Below are 15,128 nucleotides of genomic sequence, written 5' to 3' on the forward strand. Positions count from 1 at the left end.
CAAAAGACTCCACTCCAAAACTGCTAGAACTTATACAGGAATTCAGTAAAGTGTCAGGATATAAAATCAATGCACAGAAATCAGTTGCATTTCTCTACACCAACAGCAAGACAGAAGAAAGAGATATTAAGGAGTCAATCCCATTTACAATTGCATCCAAAACCATAAGATACCTAGGAATAAACCTAACCAAAGAGACACAGAATCTATACTCAGAAAACTATAAAGTACTCATGAAAGAAATTGAGGAAGACACAAAGAAATGGAAAAATGTTCCATGCTCCTCGATTGGAAGAATAAATATTGTGAAAATGTCTATGCTACCTAAAGCAATCTACACATTTAATGCAATTCCTATCAAAGTACCATCCATCTTTTTCAAAGAAATGGAACAAATAATGCTAAAATTTATATGGAACCAGAAAAGACCTCGAATAGCCAAAGGGATATTGAAAAAGAAAGCCAACGTTGGTGGCATCACAATTCCGGACTTCAAGCTCTATTACAAAGCTGTCATCATCAAGACAGCATGGTACTGGCACAAAAACAGAAACATAGATCAATGGAACAGAATAGAGAGCCCAGAAATAGACCCTCAAATCTATGGTCAACTCATCTTCGACAAAGCAGGAAAGAATGTCCAATGGAAAAAAGACAGCCTCTTCAATAAATGGTGCTGGGAAAATTGGACAGCCACATGCAGAAAAATGAAATTGGACCATTTCCTTACACCACACACAAAAATAGACTCAAAATGGATGAAGGACCTCAATGTGCGAAAGGAATCCATCAAAATCCTTGAGGAGAACACGGGCAGCAACCTCTTCGACCTCAGCCGCAGCAACATCTTCCTAGGAACAACGCCAAAGGCAAGGGAAGCAAGGGCAAAAATGAACTATTGGGATTTCATCAAGATCAAAAGCTTTTGCACAGCAAAGGAAACAGTTAACAAAATCAAAAGACAACTGACAGAATGGGAGAAGATATTTGCAAACGACATATCAGATAAAGGACTAGTGTCCAGAATCTATAAAGAACTTAGCAAACTCAACACCCAAAGAACAAATAATCCAATCAAGAAATGGGCAGAGGACATGAACAGACATTTCTGCAAAGAAAACATCCAGATGGCCAACAGACACATGAAAAAGTGCTCCATATCACTCGGCATCAGGGAAATACAAATCAAAACCACAATGAGATATCACTTCACACCAGTCAGAATGGCTTAAATCAACAAGTCAGGAAATGACAGATGCTGGTGAGGATGCGGAGAAAGGGGAATCCTCCTACACTGTTGGTGGGAATGCAAGCTGGTGCAGCCACTCTGGAAAACAGCATGGAGGTTCCTCAAAATGTTGAAAATAGAACTGCCCTATGACCCAGCAATTGCACTATTGGGTATTTACCCTAAAGATACAAACGTAGTGATCCAAAGGGACACATGCACCCGAATGTTTATAGCAGCAATGTCCACAATAGCCAAACTATGGAAAGAACCTAGATGTCCATCAACAGATGAATGGATCAAGAAGATGTGGTATATATACACAGAGGAATACTATGCAGCCATCAAAAGAAATGAAATCTTGACATTTGCGACAACATGGATGGAACTAGAGCGTATCATGCTTAGCGAAATAAGTCAATCAGAGAAAGACAACTATCATATGATCTCCCTGATATGAGGAAGTGGTGATGCAACATGGGGGCTTAAGTGGGTAGGAGAAGAATCAATGAAACAAGATGGGATTGGGAGGGAGACAAACCATAAGTGACTCTTAATCTCACAAAACAAACTGAGGGTTGCTGGGGGGAGGGGGTCTGGGAGAACGGGGTGGGATTATGGACATTGGGGAGAGTATGTGCTTTGGTGAGTGCTGTGAAGTGTGTAAACCTGGTAATTCACAGACCTGTACCCCTGGGGATAAAAATATATGTTTATAAAAAATAAAAATTAAAAAAAAAAGTATTTAAACAATGTACCTAACTATGGGCAGCATTAGCTAAATTTAGGCTTTCTTAAATAACTGGATATATATATAATTAAATTAAATTAAGTTTACATCAAATCCAATGTGAACTTTTATTTTTATATTCAAACTGACTAAAATAAAATCATATCATTATGTAAAAGTTTTAAGCAAACACTTCAATTTTTTACCATGTTAGCTATTTTAAATATGATCCCCAAATACTCACACTTCATTTTTTTCTAAAGAAATATTTCTTTAAAATATTATTTACATAGATTATTATTTCACATTATTTTGTACTAGAGTGCATTTTTCTAGACAAAATACTCAAGTTTTCATAATAAAGGTGACCCAAGACTATGGGTTTATTGCAAAATATATTCTCCATACTCAATCAGGTGGGAGAAAAAATAAAACAGGAACTAATGAAATAGCACTGGTGTCATCTTTCTGAAGGAATAGTGGACTTTTAACCTTGCCACTTCTAAACAGTTGATGACAAGGTTTGTCAGATAAGAATGTTGTCCCAAGTTATCTTTTCCACTCAAATATTCATCAAAATCCAATTGTATTAGGTTGGCTGGAAAGATGCTGAGTTGTTCCTTCAGAACAAGAGTCAAGTGTTCAGAGAGGAAACAATATAATAGAGTGCATATATGCCTGCCAAATATAGACAAGTTATAGTGTAAATCTGATACATAGTTAGTTTTATATTGGGAAAGCCTGTGATATAGCTTTAATAGAACAAAATGCTGAGCTTTTCTCTTCATTCCAGGTATTCGCAAACCAGGTTCTATTATCAAAGAAAATTAATTTATAAAAATCAAACTTGGAATAAGCATAATTAATTTTATCCCACAAAGTCAAGACTTATTTTGATTCTGATTCAGGTATAGTTACCTCTTGAACTCCTCATTAAAAAAAAAAAAAAAAACCTGTTATATGCAAACAATGAATCATAGAACATACATCAAAAACTAATGAATTACTGTATGGTGACTGACATAACATAATAAAAATTGAAAAAAAATAAAAACTGTTCCATATCTAAAATCTAGTACTTTGAGTTACCCTTTTCTGACAAAAATCTGACCCTCAGACTTTACATTGTCTTAATCTATTGTACTTGTTCATCATTATATTTAATATCCTTTTTTCATCTCTTTTAAATCTTAAAGATCCTCCATGACCTTAATTTATATTATTCGGTATTCTACTGTTATTCATTCTAGTGCAAAATCTGTGTTTATCTCACTTTCTGGTTGTTTTCTTTTGATTTGACTTTTCTGTGTTAAAATGTATTTGATGTGTAACATTGTGGAATTTTAGGTGTATAACATGCTGTTTAATACATTTTATGTAAAATTATTGCTTTTGTAGTAGTGATAGCTAATAGCTATACCACAACACATAATTATCATTTCATTTTGTGGTTGGGATAGTTCCAAATCTAGTTTCTGGCTTTTTAATTTGGGCCCATGAAAATTTTAGTTAAAATGAAGATGACTGATGGAATTCACTCAGGACTTATGGAATACTGATATTTATGTTTTTTAGTTTAATGGCATCTATGCTGAGAGAGCTGTATATGGACAGGTGTGTTTTTTACTGATACTTTTCATAGAATTAGCATAGATCCTTGGTGCATAATGAACACTTAATAAACATTCACTGAACAAATAAAGGCATGAGCAAATGACTAAGTGAATGAAAATTTATAAGCATGTTAAGTGGATATTTTCAAGTATAATTAGTGATTTTTCTTTCCTACAGTTCTATTTAATGTAGTACATTTTAAAAGAAGATATTGTAGTGTAATGTAATAGTAGCAACTTTGAATAAAGGTCACATTGAAACTATTTCCAATGACATTTTATTTCACAAAGGAGAACAGAGAAGATTTCATTATAAATGTAATCTCTGTAGATTAAAATTTATTGCACAGGTTTTAAAATTATGTTATAATGACATTTAATACATTGGCATGTTGGAATTAAAAAGGGATTTATATTCTAAACTTTAAAAAATCTTTTTCTGAAAATGTGTCTACATTTAAACATCTGAATTCACTTTTCTCTGGAAGATAATCTATGGTTTCAAAACATTGCATGTATTTCTGAATCTAACTTGAACAGGGAAGTTGGCCTCCCATTTAAGCGACTTACTTTTAAAGTCATGTGTGCCATGCCCACAACTCACCTCTGAGATATTATCTATGACTACATCATGTGTGTTGCTTCCTGAATCTTCTCTGATGGCCATAGGTAACTAACTAAGGTTAGCTAAGATACTAAAATGTAATCAATCTATAAATAAGCTATCAACTTATGGATTCATATGGCAAAATAGTTCCATCCAAGATAAATTCCTTACATTAATGACTAAGCAACTGATCTCATGATTTCTTTATTATGCTAGATTGTACTATTCCATAATACCTAATCACTGCAACATCCAGTGTCATAAAATAACAATAAGGAATTTTTTGCTTGTGGTACATATCCATTGTGGTTGACTACTCGCTTGCTCCATTTCTTCTTCAGTTTGGGAGATAGCTTGATAGAATAAAGCCTCTATTCAAACAATACCAGTCTCTTGGTAGAGGAGGAAAAGATATATTGAACAATTTTCTGACTTAAACCAGCATCTGCTTCAAAGTGATAATTGGAAGGAACTGATACACTGCACTTCCAACATTATGTTGGCCAAACAAGTGGTATGGCATAGTGTGGTCAAGAGAGCTGGTATGTGCAATTTTCCTACTGAGAAACCCACAGAAGGGACAAGGTAGGTTGTGACAATGAATATTATTTTTAAAGATTTTATTCAGTTCTTTGACAGAGAGCACAAGCAGGATGAGTGGCAGTCAGAGGGAGAGCAGGCTCCCCAGTAAGCAAGGAGACCAATGTGGGGTTTGATCCCAGGACCCTGGGATCATGACATGAGCAGAAGGCAGAGGCTTTAACCCACTGAGCTACCCAGGCGCCCCTGTGATAATGAATATTTAGAACATCAGTACAGTCAACCACACCGTCTTGTGGGGAGTTCAAACTAGAATGAGTCAACAGCAGCAGGAGACTAAGAAACAGAAATAGAAAACAGTCAAGCCACTTACAATGGCAGAGTATTAAAGAAGGAAGCAGGCATGCCTAGGCCAAGAAAATAGCCTAACTCAGGAGCCAAAGAAAAATCTATTTTCTCTTCTTACAGATAAATAGGAACCCTGACTCTGCTCTCATTGAAGCTATGCTCTTTGAACTGTGGCCATTATTTTATGTTTTTACGTCAATCATTAAAATGAACCTCTCTTACTATAATTTTAGTGTCCATTTTTTCTAACATGAAAGAGCTTATCTTACAGGAAAACACTAGTTAGGTTTTATTTCCTTTTCTTCTATTTTTTTAATAAAAAAAATAGGAAGGAACTGTGAATATTTTGATCACTTAAATGAATTTGATTTTTAAAATTGTGAGGATTATATATAATTTAAATTTAGTCGATTAAAGAAAATTTCAAATTTAAAATAGTTTGATGGGAGAAGACAAAGAAAAAGCTACTAATGGATTACATTGGGGAGCTAAAGCATAAAACCTGATCATAAACAAGTTTCTAATTATGAATGTTCAGGCATTATGTTAATATAAAACTTATATGAAAGATTAGTATGTGGGCCACCTGTCTGGCTCAGTCAGTAGAGGATGTGACTCTTGGTCTCAGGATCTTGAGCGGAAGCCCCACGTTGGGTGTGGTGCCTACTTTAAAAAAAAAAAAAAAGTTAAAAAAGAGATTTGTGTTGTGGGGGAGGGGAGAGGACAATGTGGCTTATTTAAATAGCAAATAGAACGGGCCCCTGGGTGGCTCAATCAGTTAAGCAACTGATTCTAGGTTTTGGCTCAGGTCATGATCTCAGCTTGGTAAGAACCAGCCCTATATCCTTGGGCTCTGTGCTGGGCATGGACCGTGCTTGAGATTCTCTCTCTTACCCTCTGCTGCTCCCCCAGCTAGCGTGGGGACACTCTCTCTCAAATCAATAAATAAAATCTTTAAAGATAAATAAATAACAGAACACCTTCCATAGCTTTATGTATATTGTAAATTGTAATAATCAAAATAAATTTACAGAACAAAAATATTTTTATTTCTATTATTTTAATTATTGCTACTTTTCTCTTTATAGCACACTGACCTAGAAACAAAAAGTCGGTATTTATCTCTATTTTCCACTTTTTGTGTTATTTCTAACTTTCCAGTATTTGCAATATATTATAATATTCCCATATTGATGGATTTTTACCAATCACTATCATATGAATTATACATATAAAAAATAAAAATCATGATGAAAAATAGAATTTTATGTGAAATAGTGACATGGAGACTGATGTTTACTTAAAAACTTAGCATTTTATATGATATTTTCTATATCTGAGTGTATATGATCATATAATTACCTAAAATAAATAGTTATATCATATAATGCAATAGAATTATGGCGAAATGATCTTACTTTTTCCCAAGACAGAGTAGAATCAGCTCTTCTTTTCCTCAAAAATATGTGGTATTAATGAAAAAATGACCAGTATTAGTTGATAGTTTTATAGTGGGTTATTTATGAGACATAGTCTTAGATTTGATTTTTTCCTTTTTATTTACTCATGCAACTACAGCAGGCACCTTGAGCATAAACATCATTAAAAGCACGTATCTACACTGAGATTATGCTTAGTTCATTGGAGAAATGGTCCCACATCATGATGTATCAAAAAAGTTACTGAAAATACTATGATATGCACTGTTTTACTGTCACTTATTTGTGTGCCTTTGGGCACATTTAATAAAACTTAAGAGCATACTGAATGAAACTAAATAAAAATGGAAATAAAAATTTTTATGGAACTTATCTAAAGTCACTCAGAAACTAATTCTCATTTTTTGTGCCATAAAATCAGTAAATTGAAAACATTAACTGTAAACAAAGATGGGAGAAATTCCAAAGTTTGAGGTGGATTGGAGAGGAAAATATAAAAGCTGAAGAAGGGAAAGCGAGCAAGAGAAAATAATCTGTGCTGGTATCATTTTTGTTTCATGCATAGGAAGACAGGGAAGACAGAAAGAAAAAAAGAAACTTGAAAAATGTGGCAAGTAGTGAAGCACCTGTAAAAGGAAAAAAGTCACTGTGGGTTTTTGATGCATGAGGCATGGCAGGAGGTTTACTGAAATGAGCCCAAGGGCCATGTTTCCAGTTAACAGATCCCAGCAGGGAATCTTGTGAAACTTCAGAGCAACAGCAAAATTTATTGTAGAGACAAAAAGGAGAAGAACTAAAGACTATACAGAATATGTGTAGATTATAAAGCAGGAGAATTCTATTTCTTTTTCAATTTTATTTAGGAATGAAATGATGACATGTGAACAAGAATGTTCATTTAAAAAAAACACCCTGAGGAAGGAGCAATTCAAAAATAAAGCAAGCATAGAGTAGTATGGTGTCAAAAAAGTAGAAGTTGAAATATTTTAATGATGATATGTGCATTGTCATTGATATTATGGACAAAATTTTGTAAAATATTTATACATTTACATGGAGGATTGTTAATAAACATCAATAAGCATGGATAATAGTGGTTCTTATAATGAAGACACTGAATATTTAGGAGCGTTATAAAATCACAGCAATATGCAAACACAAAATTAAAAGGGAAGAATGGGGTACCAGGAAATAGAACAATCTTTGGAATAAGGCAGACAAGTAGAAACCCCCTTCTATCTCTTATTATTTGATACTGGGAAGACTATTTAAACTTAGCTAGGATCTTCAAGTGCCTAATATTTGTTAATGGGGGTAATAATATCACTTTAAATATCAAATAAAAATATGGAAAGGGCTGAGAGTACTGATTTTCACTGAGCTGATTCTATTAGAACTATCATGGATGAGCTCACAGATTAAGCACATCACATAATTCATAATACACTCAAATATGGTAGCCCTACCATAGTTATTACATAGTTATTATTATTTTCTGAGCAGCCATGAGAACACAGAGTAAAAGGGAAGAAAAAATGAGTAAGATTTATTAAAACAAAAATTACTTAATCCCTTAAACTCTAAAAGGTTTAGAAAATAAAGCTTCCTATAAGAAATAAAGGCAAAGCAAAACAGAATGAAAAAAACAAACAGTAATTACCGTATCAGCATAAAATAGCAAGAAGGAAAAGAAAATTATACAAAACATGATAACAAACCATGTTTTTAATATCAAAATATACATTTTAATAATTTTGAGATTTGTATTTGAAAGTGGATTATTATTATTATTTTGAATAGTAAAATATGTATGAGTGTGGAATCACAAAACAAATATATGTGAGAAAGGGAAGTAACTTTTAGCACAAACTTTATGTATATACAGACATATATAAACACATGTAATAAACAATGCTTTAAATTTAACAGTCATTAGAAAGATAAATAAAGTTAAATGGAAACATAAAGTGAAAAATCAAAAATAAGCTAGATATTGTAAATCACTAAGTTCTATTCCTGAAACTAATATTTTACTATATGTTAACTAACTAAAATTTAAATAAAAACTTGAAACATAAACAAATAATAATTAATAAAGAAGAATATATCACAACCCCTCTAAAAGTTACATTGATCTCAATAATTTCATTGCTCTTTTACAGAAAAACACATTAAACTATGAAAAATATGAAAAAAGAACAAAAGCAAACTAGATGTTGCAAACAATTAGAACACAGAACTCAAAATTGTTTTTTAAAGTATATATATGGAAACATTTAAGCACTTCATGAGTTGAGAAGTCCAACAGAAGTACTAAAATTTGTATAGAATTAAAAGGGGAAAGGGAAGAAAAAAGGAAACATAAAATGGCCCTCAACATATCATAATCGGCTGCTGAATATTTCATCTTAATGTTAAGTACTTCAGTAGGATAAATCTAAACCAGTGGAATTACCTGATCGATAGCACTTTTTTTTCTAACTGTATTAAGTCATCGATGTGCATGTACTTCATCTCCTTCCTCACCTCCATTGTGTTTACTGTATGCTGGGCACTGTTCCTGGGAGAGCACATACACTGTGTCATTTTAATGTCCATTTTAGTAATGGACGTCCTGAGACCAATAAATGTTCACATATTTTATATGTGCTTAAATTTGTATAAAAACTGAGATGCACCTTTCTGTATTAAAAACAAGCAAATATCCAACACCACAGACAGAAGATAGAGAATTTCCAAAGAAAAGGAAGTCAAATATCCTATGTCAAAATACCTGAGAGGGGTGGGCCATGGTCAAAGTGCTGGAATTAATTTTTTTCCAATGAAAATATTAAAAACTAGGATTTCAAATAGTAAAATATTTTTTCTAATAGTTTTTAATGGAGTGTATAGACAGGAAAAAGAAAACTTAAATATGAGACTAGAATTATGAAAATCTAGAACAATTAACAGAAGTACAAATAAAGAATGTCTGGTTGAGTTGATGTGATTTGAGAGGAATAATAAAAAAATAACGACTCCTTGTAAGTATTCTAGGGTTCAAGGAAAGAAACAAAAGAAGAGTTCTTATACCTATATAATAAAATGAACAATACATTATGTTCTGAACAAGAAATTATAGAGAATAAATAATTCTTTACAGAGCAAGAATTGAAGGGAGAAGGGAGGAAGATTAACAACAGAACAGCAAATTGGAGAGGAAGTATAACTGATTTTATAGCAGACATTAACACACCAAAAATAAGCTGCATGATCAAGATATTGAAAATTGGACATTCTTTTTCTTTTTTAAAGATTATTTTTATTTGTCAGAGAAAGCAAGCACAAGCAGGGGGAGCTTTAGACAGAGGGAGAAACAGATGCCCCACTGAGCAAGGGCCCCCGAACCCTGGGATCATGGCCTGAGCCAGAAGCCCACACTTAACCAACTGAACCACCTGGGTATCTTGAAAATAGGACATTCTTGGGGCGCCTGGGTGGCTCAGTGGGTTAAGCCTCTGCCTTTGGCTCAGGTCATGATCTCAGGGTCCTGGGATTGAGCCCCGCATCAGGCTCTCTGCTCAGCAGGAAGCCTGCTACCCTGCCACTCTCTGCCTGCCTCTCTGCCTACTTGTGATCTTTCTTTCTGTCAAATAAATAAATAAAATCTTAAAAAAAAAAAGAATATAGGACATTCTCTTAGATACATTGATCTTATTGCTGAGATATTCCAATTTTGCCCAGATTTGTCTGCATTTTTAATCTTCTAAGATAATAAGACTACATAAAAAATACAGTGAAAAAGACTTTAATATTACGAAACAATGATTACAAGTGTTTAGAGTACTCTTATCACTCCAAATAAGTACTAAGTCTAAGGGCATGAAAGAAATCCAAATGTATAGTTTGTTAGTTTTTTTTTTTCCTGCTAATCCAAAGGAATGTTAATATCTATTGCCCCCTTCTTCTTAAAATAATTTATTTCACTGTCTAATATATTTGTTTCAGTTATTAAGTTATTAAACTCAAATTGACAAACATTATTTGAAAATCCACACATTATTCCTCCTTATTTCAATGAAGGAACACTGAAATATTGGTAGAAGGCAAAACACTATGAATGTCATAAGAGAGAAGAAGTCACAAGACTGAAAAGAGAGAGGATTTATTTCAACTCAGTGGATTCTATTCCTTCCCAATTCATGGTGGAAACAGACATTACATTATAAACGAGAGCCAGGATTCATTACGCACCTATTTTTAATGTCGTATCTGCTAGTAATAACAAGAGAATCATGTATGCCTATTTCCATACTAGTGTTTCTGGGATCATCCTCAAAATAAACTACTTTTACTCAGTCCTAATATCATAGTCAGCTTTTATAAACTTAAATCAAGCTTTATATAATTTTTTAAAAAGAGAGATTGAATATATCTGCCTATCTTTAGTGTGTGGGTTTTATTTAACTTTAAAATATTTGTACTTACTTTTTGTCAATTTAATTTTGTTGTCTATCAGTAGTTATAATGGGTATAAATTAAATAATACTTCCAAATTATAAAATATATTTTTAAATTATGTAAGTCAAAATCATCACTGTAGTAAGCTGTACTCAACTCAGTAATAAATCAATAGTGATAAATTCACTCAACCTGTTACTGATGACTTTTAACAAGTGCAGAAGTAGTCTTTCTCGTCCATGTCCCTTTCTTTTTATAAGAAAATACTTAACATTTTTATTTATATGCACACAAAAAATAAGCATCAACACCAATGCTGCAATACATTTTAAAAACGTGTACTTAGTGTCACCTGGGTGGTTCAGTGGGTTAAGCCTCTGCCTTCAGCTCAGGTCATGATCTCAGGGTCCTGGGATCAAGCCCCACAACAGGCTCTCTGCTCAGCGGGGAGCCTGCTTCCTCCTCTCTCTCTCTGCCTGCCTCTCTGCTCACTTGTGATCTCTCTGTGTCAAATAAATAAATAAAATCTTTAAAAAATAAAAAAATTAAAACGTGTACTTAATGGAACACCAACTTGAAACCGTCATTTGGGAAACACTATAGTGAATGAGTCTATAGGGAAAATGGTGAATAGAATGGCATTTGAGGAAAAAAAAAAAAGAAGTTCCATAATGTATTAGCTGTCTGAGTCTGGACAGTTCTTAGGCCTCTTAACTGTAAATACTCACAATGATAGTAAGTATTTTGTCAGCCTATCAGGAAATATAAATGAGATGATATATACAAATTACTAAGTAAATATTTGCTCTAGTGGATTCTCAATATATATTGCTGCTATTATTTTAATCACTATTGATTTTATTATAATGATTAACATTTGTTATTAATAAGTTATAAATTAGAAAACAGGAAGTTTAATTAACCCCACTGTTGTGGAATGTAAAGTGTAGAGGCCAATGAGAAGTCTCAGATCTCTAAACCGATGCAAACCTGAGAACTCTATTCAATTTTAGTCCAGGTAATTGCACAGCACAGGATGTACACAGAGGAATTCAGCATATTTCCCTGCACAAAGCAACTCACATCCTCTTTGGAAAGTAGGGCTTATTAACTTTCTATGTTACAATTCTATTTGTAACATACTGTTAAGAAGGAGAAATCTATTTTAGCATACATTTATTTGTAAATATGGTGACTATCTATTCCTCTTACAATTTTCTCATTGAATTATGATTCAGTCAATCAAGATTACCTTGATTCAGATCTCTCCCATTATTTATAAGTTCCCAAAGGTAATTTAACTACAGTGCAAAATAACATACATTTGCTATATGGTGTAATTATTGTTATATACATAAAATATATAAATTTTAGCAAGGTTTGGACCATGGAACTAGGAGAATGTCACCATTAAATTTCTCAGCTAACTCACTAACACATTATTGGTGCCTTTCAGAGATCTTTAATAGTGACCCCAAATTATTTGAAAATCTGCACATTATTCGTCCTTATGAAGCAAAGAAAGACTTTACGAGTAGTATAATGATTTTATAGCCATGCGCTGGAGTTAGAAAACCTAGATTCAAACTATTGTTTATTTATTAGTACAGTTATTTTCTCGACATCGGCCATGTTATTTAATTCTTCTGAGCTTTGGTCTTTCTTATCTATAAAATGGGAATGATAATAGTACTTCCTTTTAAAGGTTGTTATGATGATTTTGCATATGTTTGTGTGTGTGCCTATGTGGTCTATTTGTTTATAGAGCGAGAGTGAGGTGAAACTGTAGGAGGGCACAGACTCAGAGCCACTTTTAATGTTTAGATCAGTTTATTAAGCGGATTATTTTAATGGAATCAGTTACTGATCTACAGATTATGAGTAACTATACACACACACACACACACACACACACAACACACACAGACATGTAGCTCAATCAGGAACTCTGGAATTCATGAGAACTATAGGATTATAAATAAAATAATAAGTTCAGGTTTTTTTAAATTATTTTTAAAATATGCATCAGGGAGCATACTCAATACACATATAATTGAAAATCAATGATCTGCTCTGTGTGGATGAATGTATTTTGTTTTCTAGAATACCAAATTCAAAGTAAGTTCCTTCATGTCAGCTAGGCCATGAGCTTCTAAAACCAAAAACTAATATATTTCATTTTATTGTAATTCACAAGTATTTGGAGACTTGCACTCATTTAAAAAAGTTAGATGATCTCCTGCTTAAAGTGTTTAATTTAATTACTCAACTTTCAAAAATAATGAAAATATTTTCCATGTATTTTATTCACATATAAATTCTCCTCCTGATGACTCCTCATAAAAAAGCACATCTTATTATTTTTATGTCCATCATTCTTCCATAATAGAACATGCCAAGCACTCTTCTTGTTGCCTGTCAAATAGTTCTCCAGCTATTTTGATCAATTTAATTCTAGGAGTTGCAGGTTATTTTCAAAAACGTTTCTAAATGGATGATTGTCAAAGTATTCTGTTGGAATAGAAAAAACATGTTGAGTAAAAGAAGTTATTAGAATGTTATTAAGTAATATATCAAAATAACATGCCAAACTCAGTCTGTTTTCTCCAAGTTTTATGTGTAAACATACACATGTATGTTTATCTCCTTCCCCTGATAATAGTTGTCCATGCTGACAAAAATTTGGAAATCAAAACCAACCATTGAAACCAAATGGTTCTGTATTATAACTATAAACTTCTTCCCATGTTTCTGGCATTGAAATTGCCTGTCATCTATAACCTTGTCATGTAAAATCTATTTTATTTAGACGAGTTCTAAGAATAGAAACAATTGGATCATTTCTATGACATTCCTAAAACACAAGATGGCAGTCCTTTTAACTCAGCTGAAAGAATGGGTAGTATGACTAGGAATGACAGGGTGTGACTTCAATACCACTCGAATGTCTATGAGAATGGGAATAGCGCAATTAAGACAGATCCCTCAGGATTCTGGGCATTTGGATGAAAAGCTCTTGGGACTCTGACTTTAGTTATCTTATTGGATAATTCAAAGCACAAATTATTTGTATCTCAAATGAAAGTATAGTCCTTATAAAAAAAGACCCACTCCTTTGAGTGTAATTTGATCTTTTACTTCAACACAACAACATAAATACAACTTCAAAAGACGATGACTAAAGCTGACAAATATTTTCTACATGTCACATATAATCGTCTAGTTTTTCACACTGATTTTTATTTTCCTGCAAACTGTGCCAACAGATGTTAATGTGTTATAAATGAACATGTCAATTTTCTCATATCTATGTTGACAAGTGTTAAAGACTTCAACTTAAGAGGGACATGCAATTTGATCATTACCTGTCTTCCACTTTTGTATTGTTATTTTTCTTCCATCCTATGTTTGGTGTCCTATGGTAAGGTAGCATACTTTACATAATTCAAAAGGCAGAAATATTGTTTTATCTGTACTGGTTCTGGAACAACACTTCTTGCCTTCCTTTTGAATAAAGATTAGTACACCAATAAACCTCTTCTGCTCAAGGGCATAGGAGAAGGAAGCAAAAGGGATCTGTTCCAGGTGCCAAGTTCTTGTCCATTCTGATTTATCAGAAGAAATTATTTGTTGCTTTAGTAGTTTATTATAACTTTGCAGGAGGCTTGATAGAAATGAGGCAAAATTAAAGCTGTTAAAATATTGCTTTTGCAATGAGTATCACATCTTAATTCACAGCCTGTATTTAAGTTGATTTTAGCAAATTACATGTGCTCTATATCTGAGTATCCCTCTTTAAATGACATCACAAGGTGACCATTCCATTGTTTTTTGTGGTAACTGACGCCAGAGATAAACTGTATTTTCAGAAGAGATCTTAAGAAAATAAAATTATCAATATTTAAATATATATTCCAATGTCATAACACTCTTATTATTCAGTTGTGTATTAACTCAAGGCATTTTGAAAACCTAGCCATGAGACAATACAGACATCATTCCAAGTTAATATGATGCACAATACATTGCAGAGTGTGAATAAATAACATAATTGATTTTTTTCCCCTTGAACTTTAGTACTTATGAAATACCACTGTTTACCACAGGATGCATATGTGCTTCTGTACTGTCATTTTGATCTTAGGGTATTGCAAACAATAATACTTAGGATCTATAAATATAT

This window comes from Mustela nigripes, chromosome 8, assembly GCF_022355385.1.
Source record: "Mustela nigripes isolate SB6536 chromosome 8, MUSNIG.SB6536, whole genome shotgun sequence".
In the NCBI taxonomy this organism is placed as follows: Eukaryota; Metazoa; Chordata; class Mammalia; order Carnivora; family Mustelidae; genus Mustela; species Mustela nigripes.